The 21114-nt window shown below is 44.9% G+C and overlaps 1 long non-coding RNA gene across 2 annotated transcripts in view; it reads right to left on the minus strand.

Annotated features, from left to right (window-relative positions):
* Nucleotides 1-21114, minus strand: part of LOC131829522 (uncharacterized) — a 193542-nt gene that overhangs the window by 122896 nt on the left and 49532 nt on the right. Inside the window, exons 2-3 of one of the 2 annotated variants that reach the window (XR_009352889.1) lie at nucleotides 14406-14526; nucleotides 10654-13600 (exon numbers count right to left, since the gene is read on the minus strand). This is a non-coding gene — a long non-coding RNA (uncharacterized LOC131829522). Of the gene's footprint in view, nucleotides 1-10653; nucleotides 13601-14405; nucleotides 14527-21114 lie in introns of those variants that run through there. The other variant, XR_009352890.1, reaches the window with a different exon arrangement.

Genomic DNA, 21114 nt, shown 5'->3' on the forward strand with positions numbered 1-21114 from the left:
AAAACCAATGCTATTCTTTTTCGTTAGTTTACAGAATGAGGCCAACACTACAGCAATAGTTTCTTACTAAGTTGTGTGTCCTTCACTGGCTGTGGTTTCCCTGTGAATGGGGACCTGGTCTTCTCCATCTTTAATTCCCTCACAACTTCTGGTACCAGGCCTGTGCGTAGTAGGCCTCAACAAATTTGGACTGACAATGTGGCTCTACTTTCTCAGCAAACTAGAAATGCTATTAGCTTAACCACACAAAACTGCTTCTTTTGTAAGACCAAAATGACAGATATTGGCGGTCTTATAAGGTCAAAACCAATACTATCCCTCTACTGTTAGCGACTTTCCGCATCCGTTATTCCTAATATTCCGCATACATTTCCTCAGAGGTGCTGTGTGCCCACCACTCTAGCCATACCTACCTCCACTTACAAGTGAAGAAAGAGATGTAGATTAGTTAACGCATTGCCAAAGCCAAGTAGTTCATGGAGGAGTAGCTAAATGTTGTTGTATTGCTCCCTAAACCCTCTATGTTAGTCAGTCACCTTTCCATCACAAGCGAAAGAAACCCAAAGTGAGCAACCTTAAGTAGAGAAGTAGATTTAGTAGCTCATAAACTGGGAAGTTAAGGGTGGGTTTTTTTCAGGTACAGGGACTCAAATAATAGCAATATATTTTTTTTAATTTCTCCCACTCTTTCCATCCCTTTGTTCTGCTTACCTGTCTCCTTTTGTATACTGGCCTCCTTCTCTCTAATCACAGGCTTTTGCTACATACAAAAGCAAGAGGCCCTAAACCTGCCCCCAGGGCCCACACCCTGGCGTCCCTGGAAAGATCCAGCTGACTTACTTGGGCTGCATGCCCAATCCCCGAGGAGAGGAATACTGGATTTGACCAAACCCAGTCATGAGCCTACCCCCAGGGTCAGCATAATGGGCTGAATATCCATGTACCCCTAAAACTCTTATCCTGAAATCCTGCTGCCCAGTGTGACAGTATCAGGTGGAGCTTTGGGAAGGTAATCAGGAGGAGATGAGGTTGTGAGGGCAGAGGCCTCATGAATGAGATGAGTGTCCTTATAACAGTCATGAGAGAGCTTGCTTGCCTCTGTTTTCCGTTCCATGTGGGTACAAGAAATCGGCAGTCTATAGTGTAGAAGAGGGTTTTCACGGGAACCCAACCACGCTGGCACCCTGACTTCAGCCTTCCAGCCTCCAGTGCTGTGAGAAGTAAATGTCTGTTTGCTTGTAAATCATCCAGTCTCTGGTTCTCTGTTATAGCAGCCTGACAGATTAAGACAGCCAGGGAGGAGGCCCAATTATTAATAATCCAGCAGAACCATCTAGGACAGAGAAGAAGACATCCCCCCATGGAAGGAGAAGGGAGGCAGACAAAAGCACAGATGTCCAGTCTTGCCTTGTCCATCCATACCCATGTGCTCACCATCCTGCCTGTGAGCTCTGGAACAATTCATCTGCTGGTTAACAAACTATATTCATGTGACAAAGTTGGTATCCAGGAGGCTGAAAGACCAACTCACTACCTACTCGAATTTGGACAAGGCTACCCTCCCCCTCCCCAACCCACGGCCACCTCCTGAAGAAGAGGATAGATCCATGGCTTGCTTCCTGTCAGGGGCAAGGACCACAGACTCCACTGTAGCCAGAACAGACCTAGTCAAGGTTCAAAATCAAGCACCCCTTACTTTAGAGTAAACCAAACAAAGTTGTGTGGGGGCACCAGCACAAACCTACTACTCCTAGAGGTGAGAGCCAGAAAGCAAGCTACATGGCAGTTCTAGAATGAGGCAAAAATCATAGGCATTTCACAATAAATTTGGGGAGGACCGAGCTTATCAGCAAATGAAGTTAAGGCAGTTTGGTTCTGCAGGCTTTCTCATTTCATGACAATCTGTACCCAGGGACTGATCGAGAGGAAAGAAAATAAATGATTAACAGCATATATAGGTGTTTAATGAATATTTATGGAATTAAACTGGATTAAATTAAGGATGGTCTGGTCTTTCAATTATATAGGCAGGCACGCCGGGACCAGTGAACTTAGCTGTCTTCCTGGAAGGGAAGTGGCCAATCTGGTAGCAGTTAGGAAGCAGTGGGCAGAGTGTCCTGACAGAATTCGCCTGTGGCTGCAACCCAAAGGTGTGACTTCATCCACTGGAGGAGATGGCCTGACAACACCCCAGGGTGGGCCAAGGGAGGAGGTTTTGGCTTTCAGGAATACCCTTATGAAGCAGCCCCTCTCAGCCGTGTGCCCTGTGAGGAGGTCTTCTCCAGTTTCCAGGTATTTTTTTTTACCAGAGCGCTGCCAGCCACCTCAATATCCTGCCTCGGCCCTTCCCGGTGCAGATCAAGAGCCACTGGGGGAGAACCGAGACAGGTCTAATGAGACAAGGGTCAAACATCTTGAAAGAATATGGCCTCATGGGGCCAAGCGCCGCACTTCTGAGATGGCCCAGTGAGCAGACCGGGCGGGGCTCCCAGGAACAAGGTGCCATCCTGGGGCTCCTCAGAAGTTTTCAGTCACTTGTAGAGAATGCCATCCTACCCCGGGACGAAGTCAGCATTGCTCAGAGGGGGAAAACCCTCCCTTTGGGGTTGTCCACTCACAAGTGAGTTTTCCCCAGAAGCTTTCTCATAAGCCACATCCTCACTAGGCATTCACGGCCTCCAGGGTTGGGCCATCTGGTATCCTAAGAGAACAATGAGTTGCTTATTGTTGTTGGTGAAGAATGCTGTTACACATTGGTGAAAAGCACCCCCCGAATGATTCGTGTAGGCTGCACACGGTGGAACAAAACAAGAGCGAGTACGAACCACCCCACAGTACTCACGATGCACTGGGCACAGGGCTAAAGGCTTTCCAACAGGGGAACACATTTAGTCCCACAGCCACCCTGGGAAGGGCAGGCTATTATCACCCCTGTTTTACAGAGGAGGATCACACGGAGTAAGTGGCAGGACCAGCATTTGAAAGCGCACAGTCTGTCACCAGAGGTCATGCTCATAATTGCTATAAACACTGCCCCAAACAGGGGGGTTTTTGTCCTATAAGTGAGATCGTGTGTATAGAATGTGTGTGGAAGGCACCCAGCACCCGTCATTACTGTTACACCAATAATATAAGGTCTCATCAACATATTACAATCAATAATCATTACTAAAATTATTATCTCACATAATTGATGGTAAAGATGATCTCATTTGATCAAAACTCACATAAGAACTAATGACAAAGGAACTGGACCAGTGGTGGCCAAGGTTCTGTGTCTGTTTCCAACCCCCAGTCCCTGACGGACTGATCTACAGGCTTGCACCCCACACCTCTAGGCTCTGCCTAGAGAGCCAACTCCTCAGCCTTTTTGGTGACCTGGCTTTGACATCTTCAAATGAAACTCCAAGAGTATGTTATTGCACAATTGGCAATAAACTTGCTAATATTAAAATAGTAGAACTTTTAAAAAAGAATTTTGAAATAAAATCAATCCAAAAAAATGAATTTAACATTGCCAAGCACTTTCTTTTTTTTTTTTTTTTTTTTTTTTTTTTAAGATTTGTATTTGCTTGAGAGAGAGAGAGAACACAAGCATGGTGAGTGGGAGAGGGAGAAGCAGACTCCCCACTAAGCAGGGAGCCAGATGTGGAACTCAATCTCAGGACCCTGGGAACAGGACCTGAGCCAAAGGCAGACACTTAACCGACTGAGCCACCCAGGCAGCCCTATCAACCCCTTTCAGATGTGGCTTCCAGCTGCTTCCATGTACAACTCAAGGGAGGAAACTGTGTCATATTCGCATCCATCCAAGACAAAAGATTAAGCAGCCAACCGAAGGAAAACCTATCTGGACATATGTTTAATAAGAATCATGTAAGTCTGAAGGCTGAGAAATGTCATGGCCGATATGTGCGTGTTCTATCCACCCACCGACGAACCACAGCACATGCTACACCTGTAACTGGGGAGACGGGAGGTTTTGCTCACCTGTGGGTACAGCCAACCCAAGGCTGAGAGTGTCCGCACTCTGCGGCCGAGCAGGCCTCATCCACACGCTCTGTCCGCCTCTCCCCATAGACAGCCATAGAAATGGCCCAAGAAGGATGCAAAACTGCTCTGAATTGGGCTTTCATGGAATATGAGGACTGCCAGAGAAATGAGTAGGATTTGGGTTTACTTTTATTGGCTCATCTGTGCTTATTTGTGTTTTAACCAGAGCAACTTTCTGAGGGCCACCAAAGAGAATTTGCAGGGAAGAGGGCTTTATCTAAAGATTTTTCTTTCCACTGGAGTACCTACCGCCATTTTCAGGAGCATTTCTATCAGCCGTGAGGCTTTGCTTGCAAGTTTTTGTGTAGCCATTAATGTTAAAAACAGAAGCCATGGCATCCACTTGCGTTCCAGGCATAAAGGAAAACTGTTTCCCTTGTGAAGAAGGCTCCTTGTTTCCAGCAGTGCCCCAGATGCAATGTTTGCTTTAGGCCGAGGGAAAGGAAGGCAGGCAGAAAGTGAGCCGAGAAAAGGCTTTTTTTTTCTAAGTGTAGCAGATCATTAATAATCGGTGAAGGATGGACCCAAGAAGCCTCAGAGCACATATTTCTAGGGCTGAAGTTGAAGACTTCATTAATATTCTGGAAGGAATATTGCTCCCGTGAAGTTTCCTCTGGGCCTGCCATCCAGCTCAGCACCACGGAAACGACGCAGGAGCGGTAGATTCTATGACTGTCCCAGAACTTTATCAGGGGAGGAAAGAGAAGTGCGATTCTCCACCCCAATGCAGAAACGAGCTGCTTTTGCTTGGCTGTTAATCAGTTCAGGGTTAGCCTCTTTTGACTCTCCCGTCTTAAATAGTGTTGCAGAATACTGAAAATCCATTTTGGGGGGAAATGTTTAGCTCTAAAAACACAGAGTGTGCCGAATTTCTTTTAACCACGTTTAAAACTATTTCAGCCTGAGTTTCTCAGCCCCAGCCCATGCCAGAGGCCTTTCCAATTTCATTTTACTCTGCCTAAAACCCATTTACCCCTAGAGGCCCGAAGGCATGGATAGAAGGAAAAACAGCATCTCCATTTTGGCTACAGCAGGATGGAAGGAGAGAAGGGGCGGGGGCGGGGGAGTTTCTCATTGCTTACTGTAGCAATGTACAAACACAAATATCAAAAGTGGTCCCAGGGAGGGTTAGGGGATGGACACCCCCATTCCTGGATCTGGGCATGGGTGAAAAGGAGGAAAGAGGGAGACAGAATTTTTTGCTCATTCTGCCTATCTTGAGTGTAGTGTATCAGGAGGTGGAAGACAGCATCTCAAAGGAAAGAAAATTGGGAAATGGGGAGAAACTCCTTTGTTTTATGCAAAAATCTCTCGAGGAGAGGGAAACGGGCAAGCAGGTAATAAATAACAGGCCCATGTGTAGCCCTGAGCCAAAACAACAAGAGAGCCAAGACATTCGCAATCTCCTCTCTTGCCAGCCCCATGGCCTTGAGCAAGCCTCTGGTCAGGGACGGTGGGTGGCTTTCCTGCCTGAACACCCAGGCCTGCAGCCCTGGGTAAAAATATCCGCATTGGTACTCTGTAGCCTTCTGATAAGAACAAGCCCTGCTTGTTTCAATATTAACTTCTCCACTCCCTCAGCACCGTTTCCATTCTACCCTCATCCTTCTCCAACTTCTTTTTTAAATCCTTAAAGGAAATGTCACCAAAACATAAGGAATAGATCATTAGTATGTCCAACGGTGGACATTTTTTATTGTGTAAAGCTCTGAATCCATACCGAACAAAAGCAACTGTTCAGAATCCTCAAAAAAAAAAAAAAAAAAAATTGCCCAGCAATTTTAAGTTAATGGGCAAGATTAATGGATTGTCATATAATGTGAAAGGAAAGTATTAGAAAAAAAAACGAAAGTGGCTCTACAAAATTGGTTTGGAATAGGAGTCTCGGTGAAGGCCCTTCAGCCAGAGGATTACTGTCTGCGGGGCTCGCAGCTAAGTGATGTATTAATTTGAAAGCCATGCCTTGTGCCGATACCCAGCACTTAGTGGTTGGTTTTATGTTAAAAATGCTTAGTCTGAAAACCTGTGCTGAAAGTTTGCCCAAACATCTCATAGCTGATTGCAAACCCGAGTGCCTAGGGACTCTGAGCCCACACCTCAAGAATGTTGGTGATTGGGTGACATTTTGGCTCCACACCTGGATTTGTCAAGGCCTCTTAACGGCTGCTGGGAATGTGCCCTGCCTGGGGCCTGCTGCCCTCCCCCATCACCCCTCTGACAGATGAAAACACAACAGGGTCTGTTGCCTGACTGACACATTCCTCTCCTGTCTGCCTCTGAAAGGACTTTATTTAACAGTCCTGGAGTCGGGCTTTTGACTGACAGATTGTGAAGGGTAAAAGTCATTCGGTTCCATTAAGCTCTGTAACTGCTCTGGAACAAAACACCTTTAAAAAAAAGTGTCGGGGGGAGGGGAAAATAGAGCTGTGGAGAGTGGGGGCATGAGCTTTAGGGAGAAAAAAAAGGGGATTCTTTTCAGGTTCAAAAATAATCCTTCTCTTTGCCTTCTGTCTATCAATTAGGGCGGCGTTCCCAGAGGGAATACAGGCCTGGCCTCACTGGTGTCATTCAGCTGCCAATCTCCTGACAGGGACAGCAAAGGGCCTCATGTAGCGCTGCGGAAACTGTCTGTCAGGCCATCAGCAGCTGCTATGACGACATCACCTCTGTTTTTCTAGGACTATTATAGAGAAAGGGGGGCGGGGGCCTCACCCAACAGAGTCTAAGAGTCTCAGCTCCAAATCTCAGTTCATATTTTCCTTTTACAACCCCCCACATCTCTTCAACCCTAGGGTGAATTTCCTCACAAAAACAACATCGTTCCCTTGCCTGGCTGGGCTATGGGATAAATAGTAACTCTCCAGCCAAGGACATGGTCTTGGGTGTTAGAAAGAAGTTCTGCTTCAGGGAAAATTGAAGTCTTGACTGAATGCATTCAAAGCCTGGTTCACATGAGCCCAGAGAAATGCCATTTGTGGTGAAAGGTGGCTCAACCACCCGAAAGGCCTGTGAAGGCAGAGCTGTATGAAAAGCAGTGTGGCCCCACAAAGGGCTTCCTGCCAAGCCTTAACCTTGTTTAGGTTCCTGCGGCTTTCACTCCCCTCTGAGTTTTGCTTGGAGCCCAAAGGCTCAAACAGAGCTCAAAACTCTAAGCCAAACTCAGCACCAAGCAACCACTTCCCACTTTTCTGTTTTTCTGCCTTGTTCTCTCCTTTCCCCAAGGCAGACACACACAGGCTAACTCGGGTTTGCCCCAAACACTCCTTGGCCTCAGTGGATTACCCCAAATACCCGAGCCTACAAAGGGGTGAGTTTACCTGAGCTTCCTGGCTCGGCTGGGAAAAGTTGCCTTACTGTCTCCTACCTCCTCCTCTCCTCTCTCTACCCTCTCCGGGTTCTGCCCGAGACAAGGGAGGTGAATGGCAGCCATGATGCTAACTGGTTCTAAAGATACATGGCTGCCTTCCCGTGTTCGGTGATAGCCGTATTTGTGACTGTGAACATTTCCCTGGTAGCCTTTTCACCTTACACGGAGCTACTTCCAAATGGTAATGACAGCAGTTTGTACCAAACTGAGTGCTGGAGAGCACCGCTGCCAAGCCCCGTGGCTGGCCATTGTGTTGCAACACTTCTGCTGCCCTTCACACGTTCACATGAACCGTACACAATGTTTAGCCAAACCCTGTAAGAGCATGTTCATAAAGCTCTCTCCGTGCTGCCAGAGCCATGAGGTGTATCTCTTTCCTGTGGCATATTTCTTCCTTCATTCTGAAATCTGCAGGGATCCTATAGTTCCCAAACATCAACCCCGTCTGGAGAGGCTGAAATCTGTCCACACAGCAGTACCCCAGTCTCACTCATCCAGATGCTGGGGCTTGGATCTGTACCACCCCCATGAAGACCATGCCAGGGGAATTTCAGAATTTTTGGCACTCGGGTTGTAGGCAGAGGAACAAGTGGACAGCATCATCAGAGAGAAGGAGGTTGACTTGATTGTCATCTCTCTACTCTACAGCCTCAGGAAGGCACAGAAGCCAGCCCTTCGCCATCTGCACCAACAGAAATGGCAGCCGCCGTGAGAGGCACTGAGGGTTCACTAATGAGTGAACATTTCCAAATGGGTTGTGATTGTGGCATAATTTCATTACTCAAGCCCAGAGGAAACCAACCTAAAGGATTGGGGAGGTAGGTAGGAGTACACACAAAGAGCTCTAACCTTCTGGGGGCATCACCACAGAGGGACTTCAGTCACTGGATAAAAAGATACTGAGAGCATTTCACTCAGGATGGATTGCTTCAAAAACATCACTTGGGAGCCCCAAGTGAGCAGATGCTTGGAGCTCCTGAATGCTGAATGGTAACATAGGTTCCCATCCTGGGGCTCCATGTGACTCTCCAAAGCTCTAGAACCCCATCCTTTCTCTTCCTGATTCTTTGAAAGGATTTCAGATCTAGTGTTGTGGGATGCTCACATTTCTGGCCTTACCATAGGCAATGGTTTCCAAATGTTTCTCAGTGGAAGGCCCAGGAATATAAGATCTGAATATCAAATTGTCTGTGCTGGAAAGACAACCATCATTTTTGACTACTTTCTAGAGAAATTTTGGACTGTTTGCATCCACCTTGGGTCTGCATAGCCCTCTGGCCCCACATCCCAGCTTCTACTCTATGAGGCACCTGTCTCTCCTGTTTTTCTCTGCACTGTGCTAACAGGACTTAACTGGTTGTTTGGGTCCTCAGTGACAGTGAGGCTTCCTTGCTTGTATATAATATTCATTGGGTATCAACTTTCTTTGACTTGGACATTCTCATAGTACTTCCCATTGACTGGTTGCATTGGAAATAACCTTAAACCAAACTCGTTACGGTTCAAACTCAATGGAATAACTGATTGCTGCTATTTTAGTCTAAATATAAGTTTAGACAAGTCTCTCTCACTTATGTGAAAGGATACCCCAACTGTGAACCACCCTACTCCTCCCAGCTTCTTAAAAGAGCACTACAATCAATCATAAACACCACTCTTTAATCTTTCATTTTTACCCCCATGCAAACCATGAGGATCAGTAAGAGGTACCTAACAAAAAGTACCTAACTTCTTCCCTACTTTCTAACTGAGGATAATGCTGAGCCAGGAATACAAATGCTTAGCGTCTTGCCTTGTGCTAACAGTTACACCTTTCTGTCTCTCTCCACATTGGGATAAGAAGTAGGGGTTTAAATGACCACCTATAATCCCCAATGGGACAAATCCTGTGAGAATAAGTCTAACATGCTCTTTGGGATGTTGTGAATTTCTAAAATATCACATATATTCATATTCAAAGGTATATAAAGTTTCATTATTTTTCAAAATTATCCACATTTTCTGTTAGCCACATCCACAGTTCTCATGATAAAACAGCACTAACTCTGAAGGAATTGGGATACAGAACGAGTCAGAAAAAAAAAAAAAATAATAATTGACTAAGAAAAATATCCAATATATCTGCCTTAAATTTAAATATGAGAAGTATATTTTTGGCACTGCACAGAAACATTTTGGAAAAACTCATTTGAAAAGATGAATGGAATTTCTCTATTAAAAGTACAGAGACAGCTGTTAGATCCTTAAACAGTAATTAGGCTACATTTTTCCAAGTTAAGACCTTGAACCTCAGCAATGATCTCAGACCAGGGATTAAAGATACACAGACACATTAATCTTGGCTTCACCTTCTTAGACCCCATGGATTATAATGACTTTACTAGAAATAATCATTATATAGGCGAAGACTGGCTTTTTAAAAGGGAACTTCCAAAGTAAAGTCATTCTAAAAGTAAAATTAACTCTGGTTGGAAGTATTGTGTTTTGAGCATTGAGTGCCCCCTCAAGAGCAGTGGACCATAGACTTCTTCTCTTGTTTCTTTTACACAATTGACTGGCTTTGAAAATTATTATGCCCTTGAACTTTCAAACACTTGTTTTGTTCTTAAATATAGACAGAGAAGGAATGGGAGGAGATAACAGAACAAGAGAAGATGTAAGAAAGTAACACGGCTCAGATTGTTACTAAGGTTAACAATGAGTCATCTCTGAAATGTGTGTTTATCATCAGCTCGGTTGAGGGCTGAAAAAGCCACGGGGCCCAAAAGATGGATTGGAGCAGCCCAAAAATGAACCAGCCACAGATGATGTTTCTCAAGATGGTTATGTTCAATTAATGCTCAAATTACACAATGAGAGCGAGCCTAGCTTGTTCCAAAAGAAAACTGAGTACCGTGGGGATTCCACACACAGCCTGAAGGAGCTAATTGTCAAACAAATTCTGTTCCAACACCTTTTCTTCCCCTAACTTCTAACATTTATTACATCCTATGCATTTAGAAACTGAAGAAGGTTACACGAAAGTGCCGTTTAACCTTTTGTGAAAAAACAAATTCTCACAAATCACAACACCCTGGGAAAACATGTCTTTCATTGGGACCAAACGCCTAGCACTGTTTGTATATTGAAAATGAGTGTGTTTCATTGAATTTCATGGTATATTTATTATAACTTTAGAGGGAGTAATAGATATTAAAGAATCTTTGGCAGAAGATCTTTGTTTCAAAATGTTCCAAGGTCCAAGGCTCAGTTTTCTTGCCCTGACCATTTGTTTCTCTGTCAAGAGGTGTTGACAAGTTCACAATACTAAAAAGCCAATTCCTATTCCTTTTTGGAACCTCCTTATCTTTCTTGGGAAATGGGTAGCTTTTTGAAACCTCCAAGCTTCTTCGAAGTCACTGGCGATGAAAGAATCAAGAGAGAAAACTCTAGCTCATCTTGGTTTTCATTTGTTCCATACACTCAATCAGAACATTTTAAATTCTCCGTTTTTCCATAAGAATCTATCAACACTCGACCCATTTCCTAGTCATCTCCTAAGTGAATGTGTGAGCGTGGAACTCGAGCGAAGGCTGACCAGTGAGAATGGTGTAAGCCACAAACACACGATGCTAAAAGATGTCCCGCCTTTCTCTCCAACTGTCTCTCCCACAAGGACCCCATGGTTAAGGTCCTGCCCCTCTCTAATTCCCAACTATATAATGTCAATAGTACGTCATATGGATCTTGCCAGGATAGTGTAAACTTATGGCCTTTCTTTGAATGCCTGTTCAAGATTTTCTACAAAGTCTTGATCTTTGCCCTGTTTGTTTCATGACCCATGCTACAGGGAAACTCAAAATCCAAGCTGGGAGCCAATCATACACCCCAAACCATTTTTTCCAAACTGGTGTGTTTGTCAACATCAAGCAAACTAAAACTTTTCTTTAGTTCTTTTAGAAGCACTTCCATTAAAACCGAGAGCTCTTTCTACTTTATGTGAGATGTTCATATACTTGGCTCTTTTTCTAGATAGTCACCACTCATGCACTTTTAAATAGGGGTCAGAAAACACTATGGTGGGGCGCCTGGGTGGCTCAGTGGGTTAAGCCTCTGCCTTCAGCTCAAGTCATGATCTCGGGATCCTGGGATCGAGCCCCCATTTGGGCTCTCAGCTCCGCAGGGAGCCTGCTTCCCTTCCTCTCTCTACCTGCGTCTGCCTACTTGTGATCTCTGTCAGATAAACAAATAAAATCGTTAAAAAAAGAAAAAGACAACAAAAACCCCACTGTGATGCTCTTTATGTGGGTCTGACATTCACAGTTTGGGCTGCTAACGTGCACAAGAGGCCTTCATGCTCAGCGGAGGCCCTGCGGTTTGTAGGCAGATGGCAGTGTGGAGGACTCCGTGGGACCAGCCTGCAGCGGTACACGGAAGTGACAGAATCCTCAGTGACCAGTTCCTCAATGGGACTTTAAAAATACTTGAAAGAGGGGAGGATCCCCAACATAACACAATTATGAATGTAATAAATTTCTATATAAACCGGGCCAATTCAAGCTCCCACTCTCTACCCTAAATATTAGCCACCACACAGAGAAAAGGCCAGAAACAATAACATTTTACTTTTGAGTTTGGATTGGAGCTTATCCTATTGCCAGAATTTTTTTAGATTCCTCTTTATTACTAGTGTTTTTTTTTTCCTTTTTAAGACTTTATTTATTTATTTATTTATTTAGAGCATGTGCGAGCCAGTGGAGGGAGGGGCAGAGAGAGAGGGAGAGAATCTTAATCAGGCTCCATACCCAGCACAGAGCCCAAGGCAGGGCTCAATTTCAGGACCCTGAGACCATGACCTGAGCCCAAATCAAGAGTCAGACACTTAACCAACTGAGCCAACCAGGTGCCCCTATTACTTTTATTACTATTTATTATTATTTCTATAAGTATTTGAGTATAATTCCAATCTTCAAGACAAGAAAACGTGTTTCAAGCGGATAGAACAACGGCAAAGAATCACTTTGAAATCAGTATGACACCAGAGCACAAAGTATACACTTACTAAGTAACCTTACCTTCAAGTTTGTAGTATGTTTCTACACATGTCTGAAATGTATCAGTCATAACTATGACAATTCTCCTCCTGTCAAGAGTCTATTATTTTTGCTGGAACTTCATTTTCATTTCCATTAGTTAAAAAGCAGGAGGAATTTGGCCCATAATACAAAATGCTTCAAGAAATGGAACCAACCATTTAAAAATATATACCCGCCATCATCAGTAGCGCTTAAAACAACACAATGGCAAGATTGGGGTAGCATGTCTTTGGCTGTTTCCAGAGGTCCAATGTAAAGTGGAGACATTGAGTTCAATTATGTAGCTATTTTAGGTTTTAATGATTTGGATAATTGTCTCAATTATTCTCTACACTTTGTATGTGCAAATCCAAGCTTAAATTGTGATTGGGTACAGAACATTCTGTGGGAAGACAGGAAATTTAGATTCTGTGTTTAAGTGGCCCAAAGATTAAGCATGTAATGTTGAGCAAGTCACAACCACTGTGTGTCTCAATGTATTCATCTTGTAAATAGGGAAAGAATCCCTGCTCTAACTACAGGTTTGGCACACCTGTAAGTTACCAAAAACTACCAAAGGGTCAATCGGTTTGCTAAAGTACATTGCATTGGCAAAAACCAAAGCTACTGACATTTCTGACTTTAAAGAGCAAAATTAGGATACTTTCTTAAGGGGAGTTTGGGTAGGTTTAAGCATCTGCCTTTGGCTCAGGTCATGATCCCAGGGTCTTGGGATACAGCCCTACATTGGGATCCCTGCTTCTCCCTCTGACTCTCCTCCTTCTCATGTTTCCTCTCTCTCAAATAAATAAAATCTTAAAAAAACAAAAACAAGAAAAAAAAACTTAAAAAATGAACAACCCTCCCCCTCACTCCTTGCAGTTTAGGTAAGACTGACCATACCCCAGTCTCCAGGGCACATGCGCTGGGCCCAGCCAATAAGAGCCACATGATTTGTTCACCAGTGGTTCACAGCCAATGTGAGCCAACTTAGCAGACAGCAGTGCCTTCTTCTTTCCTCTGGATTTGGAGCTGGGGAGAGCAATTTGTAGTGTTGCTGACAGTCATTTGTCCTCATCTGGCAAAGCACATCTGAGTAACAGAGCCAGCTGCAAGAAAGGCAAGACTGAGAATTGCAGAGAGATTAGAAAGATCTTTAAAAGCATTGTTAAAGACTCTGGATCCAACTGAACTCTTAGGTCACAGAACCAGTAAGGTCCCCTTTTTGCTTAAAGTTGTTTGAGTTGAGTTTTCTGTTACTTGCAGCTGAAAGTGTCTAAACTAATGTGGGAAGACAAGCAATCACCACACAAACATGCTGAATCCCAAAGTGAGGAGAGAAACTAAAGGTTTGGAGAGCTCTGGACAGCCGGGATTGCTTCTTTGGATCTCTATCAGTAAAATGACTGGGTCTGCAAAGATAACTTTTATTTTTTATTTTTTTAAAGATTTTGTTTATTTATTTGACAGAGAGTAATCACAAGTAGGCAGAGAGGCAGGCGGGGGAGGAGGGAAGCACGCTCCCCACTGAGCAGAGACCCTGAATGGGTCTGAGGGGACCCTGAGATCATGACCCAAACCAAAGGCAGAGGCTTTAACCCACTGAGCCACCCAGGCTCCTGCACAGATAACTTTTAAAGTCCCCCAACCTTAACTACATCCCGACACTCCATGGTTCAGGAAAGCCTTCGCTCCTGACGGCCTCCCTTCAGCGTCCAGGGCTGCTACACAGGGAATAAGGATGCCCTCCCCCTCCCCCCCGTCCATTTACTAGGAAAGCAGTGTAACTTCCTCTGCATCCTAGAAGATTCCATCCGATGATTAACACAGTGGGTGACAGTTTGTATGTGCAAGGCCATGGCCAATTAGTGGAAGAGGTGAGCCTGCCCATCGATAATCACCGCACTACCTCAGACACTTCCAAAACTTACCTCACAACATTCCTGGGTCCTTAGGTAAATCCTGAGACTTGAGGCTCGACAAAATGAATCACACATGTGTCTTCCTCTCTGATGTGAGGTGCATTGGTCTGGGTGAAGCATCGTAGTGATTCTATACAAATAGAAAAAGCACTTGAATACATAAGATGATGGGTAAGATAGGCAGGGTAATCAGAATCAGAGAAAGTTCCTGGAGGTGTCATCGTTCTGGCAGTGGATCACTTTGTGGGGTTCCTTTCCTGTAGAGCCTACAATTAGGTTACTACAAATAAGCTCAGAGTTAATCCGCAGAACGGTTTAGTCTCCTTCCCTCAACACTCAGATCCTTCAGCCAGAGATGGGGGTTCCTCCACACACGAGGCGTCATCAGGACAAAGGGGGCTTCTGCTCTCCTCACTCTCCAGGCTAATTACATATTTCAGATGCAGTGGAGATAAAATCCCATCATCCATTGCTGCTGATGCGGCTGCCATGGCAGCTCTCAACAGAGGTGACCGGCTTCTCACCGTCCACCTAGTCCCGCCTCTCAGTGCATTCATCATTCTGGTCATTAGATAGTGACAGTATTAGCCAGATAACCACATGAGAGCGGAGAGAGAGCATTCCTTAATGCATTCCCAGTATTGGCTGGGAATAATACCCAACATGGCCAGTCACCCTGAAGAAAAGAATCATGCAATTATTTGCACCCTAGTACGTGCGTGTGTGTGTGTGTGTGTGTGTGTGTGTGTGTGTGTGTTGGCAGATGGCGGGGGCAGCACCTTCTAGAAACCAGGTGCTATGTTAGGTGCTCTATATGCATTATCATGTTTTGTTTTCACAATCATCCTGCCACATGGAAACCCTATCATCTCTATTTTACAAAGAAAATAAGGCTCAGCAATATAAACTTGCCCGAGATCACACAGCCAACAAGCAGTGGGACCTGGCCTCAAATCTGCATTCTTACCCACGATACTCAGGTACCTCCCCCAGCTTTTACTCTTTTCCCAGAGATGATGAGCTTCAATCCTATCATGCATCCAGTCGTTCTGGCTTGACAGATTTGCTTCTGTGACCCCATTCCCGGCTCAGTCTGCTCCTTAATCTGAGATAGAAAAGTCCCCCCAAAAACACCGTATAGTTGTAACTAAAATAACAGTGTCATTCCCAGAGTGCTGCTGGGACTATACAAAAATGCCATGTATTTACACCAACAGTGTATGTGCTTGTGTCTTTGCATAAGTCCAATCCACAATCCTCTCCAAAAAGATCTTGACAGAGCATTTCTCCATCCAACATATATTTATTGCATCTCTCCCATATGACACTGGAAGAATACTAAATAGGTTCCTCTTTGCTTTTCCAGGACAGACACATAAGCAGGTGCAGGGAGAGGGAAGAATAGCAAACTCCATAAATGCACCATCCGCCAAATATTTCGACTGCAATGTGGAAGGACTAGAAATATAAGAGAAAGTTTGGAAGGAAATAACATTTTCATTAAACTTTGAAGACCAAGGAGAATTTTGACAAATATAGAAGGGAAAGAAAAAGGTCCAGGGAAGGCTGAGGGTAAATAAATAAATAAATAAGGTGTTAAGCTGAAGTCAGATTTTCATCAAAGCAAATAGTCACAATATGATTGGCAGGTAAGAGGCTACACAGAAATCTTAGAAGGAGCTGGACAGATACAAGGGGCCAAACCATTAGGACCTTTACAGAGGACATACGGTGTTGTCTGCCCTCTCCCCACACTGTCTTTAGACAGCTGCTCCTCTTCCACTGTGGGTGGTCCCCGTGGTGCTGTCGTCACTGTGTCCAGGCACCCACAGTCATGGGGTGGGCACATGGCTTGGGTGGAACCAGCAATAAGAACTGCTCAGGACTGGGTACAAGATCCAAGCAAGGTCAGTCAGGGCTTCCCTGGATTCATACAACGGTATCAGAAAAAAGAAGCACCTCTTTTTTCCCAGGCTGAAAGGATATCAGTTTGCATGTGGGCAGCCATCTTCCCCACTACCTGGCAAGAACATGCCTATGCCTAAGCCAGGATAATGAGGACCCGGAAGCCAGAGGATGACATGAGGGAGACAGGACCCAGAAGGCATGGATTGGGCCCTGGGTCCAACTCTGTCTGAAACTCTAGGTCCACCCTTGGATTTCTCAGCTGCTGAGTCATTAGCTGATTTCCCTCGAGCCAGCTGGAGCTAGGAGTTCTGCCCAGTACAGCAATGAGTGTTCCGCAAAGGAGTTTAGACCTCCTGAGGCAGGGCTGGGAAGCCACTGAAAGCCTCTCCTCGTGAGTGCTTAGCGAGCAGACTTCTACTGCAGACACAAAGTCTGTGGAGAGATGATGAAACCTTTCAGCGGCAGAGTCAATTGCCATGGAATCTTCTAATTCATTATGCAAATGAAAGAAGTTAAACACGTTCTACAGCCACTATAGAACGACATACGACGCAACCTACTCCAAGATCCACACTAACTGAGGACACGAGTTAGAGCCACACATTATTGCTGATGCTGTCAGCAAACTCTGGATGGTGGCTGTCTCAGCCCCCGGGGTGACAGTACTGCAAGAGGAGCAGGTGACACCAAAGGTCAAGGAGCAGGGCCTGAAACAGCATTACTGTGTCTCATGTGAAGGGTCTGGTTACCTCCCTCTCTGAAACCAAAGACGTTTGAAGGAAAAGGGGTGCTAAAGCAGCCACAGTTGGCAGTGACATGTGAGACGGTGGGTGACCACCCCCGTCCCCACCCTGCACACGCAACATCAGGGACCGTGCCTTTTGCTGCAAATAGCTTTGAACCTTCTGTTCACCCCCAGCCCTTGCTTCTTTTTTGCAGAAAAAAGAAAACCACTTTGCTGAGGCCCAAGGCTAGGGCATCAGGTTACTCATCACTTGGGCAGGTCCATAACACAAGATGAACCCTTACCAAATAGAAGGCACTCAGGGCTGGGAAAAGCTTCAAGTGGGTACTCGATCCCCTAGCACCTCTGGGTAAGAGAGCATGTAAGCCTGGCGATGTGCCTCTTCTGAACTGGAAGGGTCTGCCGCTGGGGCAAACTTCTTACCGTACTGAGTTAACACAGCAACAGGGGGCTGAGAGGATAGCATTGCCTCGCCTTCACCTCTGCCCACACCAGCTCCTCCTCCCACCGCCCTTGCAGGACACAGAATCAAAAGTCTGGGAGAAGCAGGAGGTCAGCCAGCTGCAACTCAGCATTGGAGTGCTTAGCTGTCTATGTCTGTGGAGGAAGCCAGCGCAGGGGAGGGAGCAGGGAGATCCCAGGACCCACCATGGCTGGGGCTCAGAGGACTCAAAACACACCCTTGTAGCAATGGTCCTGCTGCATGTGACTAGTACCAGACACTCATTTTTCACCTTTCAACAATTCTGAAATGGGCATGCATCCGTAATCTGTGGCGTGTCATACTCGAAAATTGTTAGCTTTTCCTTCCTTGGGGATTTTTGAAAGAAGGTGTATTTCACAATCGATGTTTTTTTTTTTATGTTCAACAAAATACTATATTCGGACTACCTGCTCACAATGTTAAGCTAAATCTCCCTGTCCATGCCCAAGAGACTTTTTGTATTCCAACAGACCCACTGTGGCCATGGGAGCAAGAGTCACAAAAACCGGAAGAGGTTTCGGGGCCATAGGGGAGGAAAATGGCCTATCTCACCCCATTTCCTCTAAAGTCTCCAAGTTCAGGAGAAGGCACAGGTTGCAAAGCGCCCACATTTGGAAAATGGCAGACTGTCCCATCCTAGAAGAAATCACCAGCTCCAACAGCAGCTCCCACCTCGATGCCTGGGGGCCCATGGTGGCCGAGGTAAGAAAATGATGGCCCTGTTGGTCATGGCATGACAATAGTGAAAAGACCTAACATTTAGAAAAAACTTTAAAGTTCTCAGAACACTTTCCTGAGCATTCCACAGCCTCAGGCCCAGCTGGTATCATCCCCTTTGTATATGTGAGGACAGCAAAGCACAAAGCAGTGGGTACCTCATGGAAGGTGGCAGAGTCAGTCCATGGCGGAGAAGTGACTAGATGCCTGAGAAATACAGTCTTCCCTTACGACCCTTCAAACGTTCCACAAGGGACAAGGGAAACGTTTAGCCCTAGGTGGCACTTTTTTCAATCCTTTCGAGCTCACGAAGTAGAATAATCAGTGTGATAAGCCTACTTTTTTACCAACATTCCAGAAAAAAAAAAGTTGGTAAATAGAGTTAAAAGGGCAAATTCATGTTTAAATGTCCATGTTTAAAATGGTTGTACTTTAATATTGATATTTGAAATTTTAGTATGAGAAATTTTAGTATGATTATTTAATAATGTGTGTTTCAGAGGCACATTTGTTAAAGTGGTAAAAATTTAGAAAATAATAAAAGGTTCAAAACAGTGAAAGCAGTTACACAATCAGCTGACCACCTATTAATGAGTGCCTTCAGCAAACAATACACACATACACACACACAAACACACACACACACACACAGGCTGTGATGGAAGTTTTCCCTCATGGGAGCAGAACCATGCTATTACAATGCAATTACAGGAACAATGCAATTATCAGTACAAAATAGTAACTGACTAGCTCAAATAGGGGAAAGAGGACAAGGCTGGGATGGTCAAGGCAGGCTACTTGGACCACTACTTGGACCAAGAATGGGAGACAAGCCCGAAAGCATGGTCAGGATTTGGCTCAACTGGGAGGAGGCAGAGATGGCATCCCGTGTCCAGCGAACAGTTGAAGAAACAAACGAGATGTTATGGAGAGCCTAGTACCTAGCAGGGTGCTCAGGGAGGGCCACAGAGGGGAAACGGAGATGAACAGCCATTTCTCTAGAATAAGTCAGGACAAGCGTGGCTGGAAAAGGGGGCTTATAAATAGAGTCTTAAGACAGAGTTCCAAGAGCAGGTTATATAGTTCCTTGAAAATAAGACTAAGGAATTTGAATTTTAACCTATAGATAATGAGGAGCCCCTGAAAGTCTTTGAGCAGGAGAACTGGAGGTGAGAGTAGGCTTTACACAGATAATCTACAAGACTCCAGTGAGGAGCCCATAGAAAATTTCCACGTAAAAGAGTGGAGGGAGTCACAGAGATAGTGGCCTTACCTATGGTGCACCCCAAGATGGATGCAGCTGTCTTCAGTAAGAGCCCACCTGTTCTGTGCTCAAGGACAAAGGAAAGAGTTTAGGCTGCCAGTGGGCATACGAGTAGAAATGTCCGCCAGCAGTTCAGCTGTTGGTCTTACACTCAGGAGAAAGGCCCAGACAATATTTATATATAAATAGATGGAGATATAAATAGATGGTAGATGTTAAGGTTTTCCCTGCTGATTAATACATGTCCACAGCTCATTTTACATATGTGTGTGTATCTGTGTCAACAGATGATACGTAGACGAGTGATGGACAGACAGACAGATATGTTTGGCATTTGTGCTTCTGATTCTCTCTCCTCTCTTTCCTCTTTCTCTCCTCCCTCTCCTATGATCTAGTGCCTTATGTCACCCAGATAAGTTCTGACGCTGGCTTTTTCGGATGATGGCAATGTGCCACTCTGGCTACCGAAAAGACTTGGATATGGCCTTGCTTCCGATCTGCCAGAGTCCTGAAGACAGAAACAGTGATTTGCACCTTTCATTCATTTATTCATTCATCTCACAAATACTTTCTGAGGGCTTCCCACGTGCTGGAGATGTGGCCGTGAACAGGACATATTCTTACCCACCCATTTAACGAACGTCTCTTGAACACATTCGATGCAGAAAGCTCTGTGCAAAGAGCTGGGCTCATCGTGGTTCCTGACTTCAAAGGGTCACAGCCTTGCAAGAAAGCAAATAAACCCCTACCGGCAATATCAATATACATGAAGTCATCACCTCGCAGGGAGTCCGTTCACGACTCCAGTCTCAAATAAAGTGCTCCACTCCGTGCACCCGGGGGAACTAAGGTCTGCAGAGGAAATGCAACCTTTATAACTGTCCTGGGCAGGTGGGATTAACAACTGCTCTTGTAAAAGTAAATGCCGACTGTGAAGCTGCCTATTGGCCCGTTGCCTCCTCAAAGGCATTTATGTTTATTTATTTATTTGTTTATTTATTTGCTAGATTTATCACATTTGCAGGCTGTGCCATTTGGCCTCGGGGTCAAATAAATCTCTTTTAAAACTTTAACATCATTCTTAAGCATTGTGTACCCATGCGTGCCCCTGACAGACCTTTCTAAACGCTTTACAAGAACAGAATTAAATCCATTTTACAAATAAATGCACTGGGAACGAGAAGAGTTTAAAGGCATCACAGACGGCAAAAATAAATTCCAAGAGAAACCTGGAGGTAAGATGAAAGTGTCCTACCATCCTCAAAATTTTAGAATCCTCAAAATGAAAAAAGAAACTATGGCAGGGGATAGAATTCTACCTCTCTCCTTCTTGGCACCTGTCCCTGTTGCAGAAGGATTTTTGCTCTGGGAGGATTTGTCATAAGGTGCAGGAAGACGGCCAAGGATCAGAACAAAGTGTGTAATGGAATGGAATGGAAATCCATTTTTAAGAAAGCCGGCCATGTCATTTGAAAAGTCAGCCAAAGCTGATTCATCTCCTAGGGCCTAAGGCTGTCTCTGGGAGACAGTTAAACATGAGAAAGAAGAGCGGACTCTTTGGGCCCCCAGTTCAGGTTATTATTCCACTAACATAACTAAT

Source organism: Mustela lutreola, chromosome 4, assembly GCF_030435805.1.
Source record: "Mustela lutreola isolate mMusLut2 chromosome 4, mMusLut2.pri, whole genome shotgun sequence".
In the NCBI taxonomy this organism is placed as follows: Eukaryota; Metazoa; Chordata; class Mammalia; order Carnivora; family Mustelidae; genus Mustela; species Mustela lutreola.